This window comes from Syngnathus scovelli, unplaced genomic scaffold, assembly GCF_024217435.2.
Source record: "Syngnathus scovelli strain Florida unplaced genomic scaffold, RoL_Ssco_1.2 HiC_scaffold_36, whole genome shotgun sequence".
NCBI classification, from domain to species: Eukaryota; Metazoa; Chordata; class Actinopteri; order Syngnathiformes; family Syngnathidae; genus Syngnathus; species Syngnathus scovelli.
Genome location: NW_026061455.1, coordinates 159,131 through 169,559, shown reverse-complemented (window position 1 = coordinate 169,559; position 10,429 = coordinate 159,131).

The following is a 10,429-nucleotide window of genomic DNA, read 5'->3' as shown; positions in this document are numbered from 1 at the left end:
TCACCTAAATGTTGAACAGAGGCTGTGATTTACCGAAGTCAAATTCCTTGTTTGGCACGCTCAAACATGGCGAATAAAAAACTCTTGAATCTTGAATCTTGAAGAAGAAATTGATACCACTAAAAGGCCAAACACGGGGGGAGGACATCTGCGAGGCTGTGCTGCAGTGTTTAAATGACAGCGATACACACTGGCCATCTGATTTCAGACCCTACAGACGGCACACCAAGTTTGAGAGGGTCGCAAAAGTTTGTGACCTTACGACAGAAAGCATTGGATCGAAATTTGTTTGCATTCCATTGCATAGGGCACCAAGAGGCGCTGTGTGCGTAAACATTCCCACCAGATTGTATGGAGGTAATGAACCTTGTCATCCAAATTGTGAAGAAAACAATCGCAAAAGCATTAAACCACCACCAGTTCCGTGAATTGCTAGATGAAGTTGAGAGCGAATATGCCGATCTCCTGCTGCTCAACAAAGTCTGCTGGGTATCCAGAGGCAACGTCTTGCGTCGCTTTGTTGCTTTGTATTTGTAGCCTACTTAATTATTTTAATAGTAGGCATACAGGTCATGTATTGACAGTCTATATTGCCTTATAAAAAGTTTTTAGATTTTTGCCGCTCTAGACAGGTATGTTTTTTTGGGGGGGGGGTGGGTCAACATGGCTTTTTGAACATTTTGGGTTGCCGACCACTGGCCTAACACGTGAACGATCCCCAGTTTGAGACTGGGTGGAAAAAGCTTCTTCTACTATTTCTTGTCATTGTTGGTTCCTATGCAAAGTCCATGACACATTAAAACGATTTTGTGCTGCAATTATGTTGTGGTACCTGATTTGAGACTGGGTGAAAATTGGCTTCTTTCACTAATTCAGATGGAATCATGCTGAGTCTGATACATTCCATTTGGTAGTTCTTAGCCATGTCTAAATTCAAAGTCAAAAGTCAAAGTCTGCTTTATTGTCAATTTCTTCATATGTCAAGACACACAAAGAGATCGAAATTACGTTCCCACTATCCCACGGTGACAAGACATAGTACACAATATACATACAAGTAAACAATGAATAAATAAGAGTGATGATGTCATGCTGTCATGTGTCGTCCTGGTCACTTCCTGTTTTATTGTGTAATTTTCCTCTCGTTCCAGTCGGTGTGTCCTTCCCCTGTGCGTCCGGTCACGTGACTCCCTGATTCCAAGTGTGTGCACCTGCGCCAATGACCAACTGTCTTCACTTGTGTTCCCCTCCTGTGTCCATATAACCCGCGCCTTTCCCTGTGTCCAGTGCCAGTGCGTCTTGCCTTGCTCAGAACACTAGCGATCACGAAACCCTCGAGTTCCACGTAGAAGCCTTCTTTGAACGACTTTGATCACCTATGTTAACTTGGTTACATAGTTATCTTCGTTATAGTCTTTCCCTCGGTTCGAGGCGCTTTGATTTCCCCTTTTTCTCTCTCGGTTCGAGGCGCCTTAGTTTCCCCCTTTTTTCCCTCATATTGAGGCGCTTTTTGTTACTACTGCCATTGGAGAAAATAAACACATCTTTGGACTTTGGAAACTCTGCATTCGAGTCCTCTCCCTGCTCCGCGCCTGACAGATAAATAAATGATAAATAAGCAAATAATATAATAAATACGAGGAGCAAAAATGGAGCAAGTGTGCATACAGCAGACAGTCAGAATATAGCGCAAAAATACAGGACGCTACGCAGAAGGGGGGAGAGAGTTCAGGATCCTAACGGCCTGAAGTATGAAGCTGTTGGTGAGTCTGGTGGTGCGGGAGCGCAGGCTCCTGTACCTCTTCCCAGAGGGCAGAAGATCAAACAATGAGTGAACGGGGTGACTCACACCACTCACAATCGTGGTTGCCTTGCGGGTGAGATGGGAGGTGTAAATGTCCTTCAGGGAGGGGAATGAAGCACCATTAATCTTACCAGCCGTGTTCACTATGTGCTGCACGGCCTTCATGTTGTATTCAGTGTAGCTACCACCCGAAACATCACGTGTCACACAAATGCAGCCTGTAAATGATGCGCATGTGACATTGGCCTGTCGAAAATGGCAGAGAACGGGAGACAGCTGTGTTTCAAAGTAGGCCTCATTCGATAGTTGAATCCGAGACCTCTCCTACCCTAAGCGAGAATCATGCCCCTCGACCAACGAGCCCTGTATCAAATTAGCTGACGCCGTTACATTCCGATTGGTAGCGAATATGACATTGACCTGAGGACTGCATTTCGGTGATTAACGAATTTTGATAAATATCATGGCGTGGGTTTTCTCCGGGCACTCCGGTTTCCTCCCACATTCCAAAAACATGCTTGGTAGGCCGATTGAAGACTCCAAATTGTCCCTAGGTGTGAGTGTGAGTGCGATTGGTTGTCTGTCTCTGTGTGCCCTGCGATTGGCTGGCAACCAGTTCAGGGTGTCCCCCGCCTACTGCCTGATGACGGCTGGGATAGGCTCCAGCACGCCCGCGACCCCCGTGGGGACTAAGCGGTTCAGAAAATGGATGGATGGATCATGGCCAGTTTGCGCGTATTCTTTCAGGGTCATAATTGTATGTCTACCGCTGCCTCGTGGCAGCCAGGCCTAAAAAAAGATGAAATAAAGTGGATATTAAAACATAGGTGGACGTAATGTCTGGAAGCTTGTGTTTAACAGAAGACTGTTTGGCAACAATGAACAATGGACAAATTCAGCAAGGTAATTTAATTAGGCCGTGACCCAGATTTGTTCCGGGGATGCTGCGGCCACAACGCTACACGATCATGCAATAGCATACAATGAGTTTAGGGTCTTTTTTTAGGATCTGCAGCCAGGACACCCAGGCATAAAATGAAAGAATGTTGATGTTAAAATGTTGGTGGAACTATCAGACTTCCAAAGACTTGAGATGAGACAACATTGGAAAAACTTGACAGTGTCCTTAAGTCACTTCAATGCATAAGTTTCAAGTGCACATAGCTAATGTTGACCAAAATGTGCCATATAAGGTAGCGAGGAATTGAAACTAGAATCTTCTGTTCCGTAGTCAGATGCATTATCCATTGTGTCCATTGCCCAGGAATAGGTTGTACCTTCCAAGCTTGTGTGTAATACTTTTGCAAACATGATTCAACCGGAGTTGCTGGGGCCGCAACGCAGAGTACTTATCACTATACGATCATGGCTTATATGCGGAAGCATAAAATGAGTTCAAAACCTTTAGGATCTTCAACCAGGACACCTAGGCAGACCATGAAAGAATGTTGATGTCAAAATGTTGGTGGAATTATCCAACTGCGCAGATCCGATAATCCCAAAGATTTGGGGTGAGACAACATTGAAAAAACGTTTTTCTTTGTTGACAGTGTCACTTCTTTTGTGGCTTACCTCTTCATCATTTCGCATCTAAAGTATCGTATCATATTACCTTGCGGGTTATACCACACCGTACATACCATATCATGTCGCCCATACAACTCATGCATGAGATGCAGTGGCTGAGATATTCAGGCGATGTGTTGCTACCCGATTGTGGTCTCCACTCATCATTTCATATCACATCCTCGCCGGATTTTCAATATCTTCACATCGAAAGTATCTTGGCACAACGTACATAATGTGATGTGTCAACACAAATTGTCCAAGAAGAGGCGGCCGAGAGTTTAAGGTGATGGATTGATAATCCGCTGTGCTCTGCACGCATGGATTCCCATCCTCGTCGAAGGGTGGTTTTGAATCTGGAATCTGGCTTGTATTTGACTCTACATAATAATATTTATATGCTCTTTGGCGGCTTGGTGGTACACTGGTTAGCACGTCCACTTCACAGTTAGGAAAGTGCGGGTTCGATTCCACCAACAGCTGTTGCATGTTGTTGATGATGTCTGTTGCTGGGTCAGGAAAACTAAGATGTGGAGTAACGGTTTGTTCTTTATTGGCAAGATCTTGGGATTGTTTAATGGCGGTCAATGCACACGGCACTTCAGCAGATGTAACAACATCCCCCATCTCCAGGTCAAGCTATTATACTGTCCGGAAAAGGCGGGAAAGCGTCACCTGACTATTTTGTATCTATGTTTATGAGAGTCACTGTCCTGTGTGTGTGTGTGTGTGTGTGTGTGTGTGTGTGTGTGTGTGTGCGTGCGTGCGTGCGTGTGTGTGTGTGTGTGCGCGCGCGTGCGTGCGTGCGTGCGTGCGTGCGTGCGCGCGCGTGCGTGCACGCGTGTGTGTAAGTGTGAGTACGTGTGTGTGTGTCTATTCCATGGTGTAATGGTTAGCACTCTGGACTCTGAATCCAGTGATCCGAGTTTTAAGTTTCAGTGGTACCTCAAATAATTGGTCAAATAGTATTTGATAAAGTAATCACATGTTCTCCGAGTTACAATGTCAACTGGTGGAACTTACTTTAGATCTTGGATGGTTCGAAAGCTAATGCTCTTCTAGATTACCGTATAATGTTGGCATGGTGTGATTGTGAGCACTCTGAATCTAGCAATACAAGCTCAGGTCTTGGTGGAACTTACAATTTGTAGTCATTTGTCTGGAACAAAAATTTGGAAATTCCAATCCAGTACATTGTGTACAGCACTATGAGTGTGTAATCACTGCTTCCACTAATTTTGTCAGTTTAGTAAAATGAGCGCCTTAGAGAGTGCATTGTGCTTAGAAAAATGATGCCCCTCCTTCTGTCACTGCCAGGGTTCCATAGTGTAATGGTAAGTACTCTGGACACTGAATCCAGCATTCTGAGTTCAAGTCTTGGTGGGACCTCAAATATATTGTCATATAGCTGGGTAGAAATTGTGAAATGGTTGCTTGTGTGCTGCCCCATGAAAGCCTATGCTTCTATACACCTGAGGGTTCCTTGAACACTCAACTCTGAAACCAGTGATCCCAGCTCAAGTCTCGGTTGGACCTCAACCCTTTGGTCATATACGGTCATATGCAAAAGTTTCATTCGTATGCAAAATCAATTTCAAGATTTTCCTTTATAAATCATTGGCTGTTCAGATCAGCAATATCAGTTAAATATATCATATAACGGACAGAGACAAAGATATTTGAAAAGTGAAATGAAGTTCATGGGAGTTACAGATTTGTCAAGAAGAATGGTCCAATATACCTTCAACCAGAATCCACACTCACATTAGAAGCAGCTATAGAAGCTTTAGGAAGTATCTAGAGCAGTGGTTCTTAACCTTGTTGGCGGTACCAAACCCCAGCAGTTTCATATGCGCATTCACCAAACCCCTCTTTAGTGATTTTTTTTTTTTTTTTTCAAGACAGAGATGTTTTTACTGGTGCACAAAATGAGCCGTGCATAAACATCACCTTGTTCAAAGAATAAAACAAACACAATGCATGAATTCACAACAAATGACATACCAGCAAATCAGTGTGACTTCTGCTTTTGCCTTTGCGAGACCAGTTCAGATATGTGGATATATAAATCAAGTGTGTTCGGACCTCTGCAGTGGAGGCTCTGTCGAACCCCTGAAAACCACTCACCGAACCCCCAGGGTTTGACCGAACCCAGGTTAAGAACCACTGGTCTAGAGGCTGTTATTTCTGCAAAAGGAGGATCTACTAAATTTATGTACCTGCCTACCTTTGTTGAAATAATGATTGCACACTGTCTGCAAATCCAATAAACTTCTTTTCACTTCTCAAATATCACTGTCGCCATCCACCGTGTATGGATTCGGGCTAGCCCCCAAGATTAAATTGGGCTAGTTGATCAACAGCAATGTTTTAAAGAAGGGTTCGTCTGGGAGTTGAACCCAGGACCTCCCACACCCAAAGCGAGAATCATACCCTTAGACCAACGAACAAGAATGAGGGCTTGCGGACCATGTTACATTCCGTGTAACGTTGGCCTGTCAAACGCTCCACATAATGATAGACAACAGTGTTTGCAAGAGGAGCTTGTCCGGGAGCTAAACCCAGGCAATCATGCACCCAAAGCAAGAATCATGCAAGAATCATTCCCCTGTACCAATGAGCCCCATAGTCGACCAGCTGACCCCGTTACATTCCGATTGGTAGCCCATGTGACATGGACCTGAAGACTGAATGTCAGTGATTAATGGAATAAATGGAATCTGGTTGGCCTAATGCTCCTAATTCCCTAACTTCAAGCCCTAACGCTAACTCTAAAACCCTAATAATAACCAAACCCTAATAATTAACCCCTAACCTGCTAACTCGCTAACGGTAACCCCCTCACATTTAACCCTAACCTTCAATGCTCCCCCTAAAGGTAGTGCCCTCTAAACTTGAAGGCAGGCATATATGAACCAGACCAGCAGATTGTCCCATTTCAGTACTGTTTTAGAAACCTTTACAGATGGTTAAAATCCACATAATAGGTATATGCGCATGTGTTCCGTGAGCGTTCTCCTTTCTGTCCCCTCCCTTTCCTTTCTTCCGCCAAGCAGTGCATCTTGCCCCAACACAGGGCATGTTCCTCGTTAGTATCGTGAATAGTATCTCTGCTTGTTGCGTGAAAGACCGGGGTTCGCTTTTCAACCCAAGTGCGTTAACCTATGTTTGCAGCAGAGTTATTATATAGCTGCATTGGTTGTGCGTGCGTCTGAACTTGAGTGACCTTTAAGTTTTTCAAATTGAACTGAAACGTTCATCTGTAGCCACCTTCTACTAAATCAGTGGTCCCCAACCTCTTTTGTGCCACGGACCGGTTACGTGTCAGAAATATTTTCGTGGACTGGCCTTTATATAAATAAATAACACATTTATACACCGTATGTTTCGGACTATAAGTCGAGGTTTTTTTTCATACTTTGGGTGGGGGGGCGACTTTTACTCAGGAGCGACTTATATGTGAATTTTTTCACAAATTTTTACTTTATCATTAACACTTTACTTATTTACTAGTATAGTTGATCACTTCACATGTTATTTTCACTTTTTAACCGCATGAGGGGGCACTATGGCTGTGGAATAATTGGAGCCTCACTGACAATGAGTTCCATTTACTGACTTCCGAAGTCGGGAGATTTAGTGATTTGGAGTTATACAGATTATTCGATAAACTTGTTATTTATTTTATAGTTATTTGATATGTAGTTTATTTAGAGTAGCAACGTGTATGTTGTTAGACTTCAGTAGTTTCCGATTTTTTAGGGAGGCCGTGAAGGCAGCAGGGCGTGGGGGGGGCGGAAAGAGCGATCCTGGGCGCTTGCGTGTGTTGGCTCACATGTTGCGCTCTTGATTTGTGAAATAAAGAGCCGGCCTGTTACCAAACCCACGTCTTGCCTGGTACTTCTGTAACGCTACGATATAGTTATATATGTAGATCTGTGGAATAATTGGAGCCGCCAACTGAAAATGAGGCTGACATCAGCGCCGCACGTAGGTCCGGAATCGACAGCTGTTTATTTTGGGGGTTTTTTTACACATAGGATGAATATTCCGGTGGATTTAATGATTTGGAGTGACACGGATGGTTTGTTAAAATTGATGTTTATATTACATTTATTTGATATATCTAGTCTGACGTCCGTGGCACACGTATTCTTTCCGGCGTCAATTTTTTTTCTTTTTTTTTTTCTCAAGTGACACGGAAGACGAAGATTCTGATGGATTTATTGATTTGGAGTGACATGCATGGTTCGATAAAATAGTTGTTTATATTTTTGTTATTTCATACATAGTTTATATATTGTTATATGGGCCTGTAGCAAAATTTGAACTGCAACGCGCCGCTGACATCGGACTTGTTGACTTGACTTAAATCACTGACATTCAGTCTTCAGGTCCATGTCACATGGGCTACCAATCGGAATATAATGGGGTCAGCTGGTCTAGTATGGGGCTCATTGGTGCAGGGGAATGATTCTTGCCTAGGGTTCTTTGATTACCCGGGTAAAACTCCCGGACGGACTCTTCTTTGAAACACTGTTGTCTATCGTTGTATGGAGTGTTTGACAGGCCAATGTTACACAGAATGTAACATGGTCTGCAAGCTTTCTTTGAGGCTCGTTGGTCTAGGGCATGGGTGTCAAACTCATTTTTGTCGCGGGCCACATTGTAGTCAAAGTTTCCCTCGACGGGCCATTATGACTGTCAACCCAAATAAATAAACGCCTCATATTATATACAGTATAAGCTACAAAACAAACTGACAAATAATTGCTTTTTCAAATCAGACTCGTGGAAACTTTTCACATATTTCAAAAATAATTTTAAGAAGATTCTTAAAAGTTCCGACAATTTGCAATGTTAGTATGACATAGATTTAATGCACAATTTGTCGTTGCGGGCCACAGAAAATGATACGGTGGGCCATAACTGGCCCCCGGGCCTCGAGTTTGACACCAGTGGTCTAGGGGTATGAATCTTGCTTTGGGTGTGAGAGGTCTGGGGTTTAACTCCCAGATGATCCCTTCGTTAAAACATTGCTGTTGATCAACTAGCCCCATTTCATCTGAGGTGCATGTCACATGGGCTGTCAATTGAAACGAAACGGGTTGTGTTCATTTACCTTGGGTCTCTTGAATCTGTTGTTTCGATTCTCATCACTTGAATCTGCTGTTAGGGTTTTCCAGGTTATCTTTATCATAGGATTATGTTGGAATGTAGACTGTAATGATTAAATCAATCCTGTCTGGCCCTCACAATGTAATAATTAAATCAATCACGTCTGGCCCTCACAATGCAGAGTCTGTTTCCCACAATAGTGTAAAACACCCCCTGCTCTGATCTTCAGGGGTTCACCAAACCTGTCCACTCCCACCCCCACTCTGTTCCTCCTAATAAATATGCCCTTGCAGGGAGGAGACTTTTAGACTTCATTCCTGTAGCGAGTGAACTCTCCACCTGCAGGTGTCTAAAAGAACTTGCCTGTCTCCTTGTGGTTCTTGCAAAATAAGTTGGAGTAAGCAAATCTCTAACATTTTGGTGCCGAAACCCGGGACCCTCATACCCATCATCTGGCTGACGGAGGACGACGCGCTGTACACCGTCGACGGGCCAGCGTCCACTAGCCGGACCTGGTAAAGAAAGACCTGGGAAGGAAATTTTTCGCTGGGCCAGCATCTTAGGTCTGCCTTCGTCTGACAGAGGTGGATTGACGGGACCCGGCAGTGCAACGAACCAGGGGACAAGTAAGTTAAAGGCTTGAAATTGTGTTGTGTTGTTAAACGCGTAACACATAGAGGTGCACGGGAGATAGCTTGGGTTCAAGTCCCAGTGGAAGAAACAGGCTAAGAAAGGCAGAGCTTCTTTTTCGTTCATCGAAGAAGTGTGTAGACTCTTCTTTGTCTGTTTTTCCGAGCTGAGGGATCTGGCTTGGGTTAAAGTCCCAGTGGAAGGAACGTGCTAAGAAACACGGAGCTTCTTTTTTGTTAATCAAAGAAGGGCGTAGATTTTTCTTTGTATGTTTTTCCAAGCCAAAGAATAGCTTGGGTTCAAGTCCCAGTGGAAGAAACGGGCTAAGAAAAACAGAGCTTCTTTTTCTTAATTGAAGAAGGGCGTAGATTTTTTCTTTTGTCCGTTTTTCCAAAGCTGTTTGGGAGGGTTTTACACCCATCCCTGGATAGGCCTAAAAAAGCGCTGGAGTTTGTGTGATTGAGTGTGTGACTGGTAGGATAAATTGACTAAGAAGCAGTTCTAGCGTTGATCCATGGCAATAAAACAGGCTAGTAATTTGTTGAAAGGTCAATTTAAACCTGCATTGAGGATCCTCAAAGAAAAAAAAATTGAAAAAAAAAAAAATTGTAAAACCTTAAGCTACTAAAATTAAGATGGGAAATAAAAACGGTAAATCTCTACCTCTTGACGGAGATGAGAAGTACATGGCGAGTAGATTTCTTAATTGCATGCAATATATGCCGAAGTGGAAGAAAAAGTATGGAGTAGAAGGGAAGTTGAGAGTTGAAGTGTGGAAGATAGTAGTTGATGTTTTAGAAGAGAGTGTGGATAAAAAGAAAAATGGACTGAAAAAGAAAACAAAAGAAAGAGAATTGGATTGTGCTAAAGTGTGGTTGAAAGCTTCACAAGAGAGAAAAGAACAAATCCAAAAGACAAAAGATAGAAAGATGAAAGGTGATGAGGCTGAGACTATGTTTGTCAGGCCGGAAGACAATGAGGCCGGAGTGCGCAGGCGCACTGCCGCGGCCACGGCTCCCGCCGACGCTGAAGGCGCAGCTCGAGCAGAGGAGCAAGAGGGGCCTTCCGCTCGTACACAAAACTTGTATCCAAGCTTAACAAACCTGCAGCCCCCCCCATATAACAACAAAAGAAGTCAGGGTCACATTACTAGAAGTCCTGTACAAACAAGAAGTTTGACCACTGCTGCTAGATTTTCTCAAAATTTGGACAAGGTTGATGTGTGCCCAATGATACAGGTGCCAAACCCTAATGTAGGGGAAGGCCAACTCCCACATACATATGTTTTCCGGCCATGGACTTTGGAAGAGG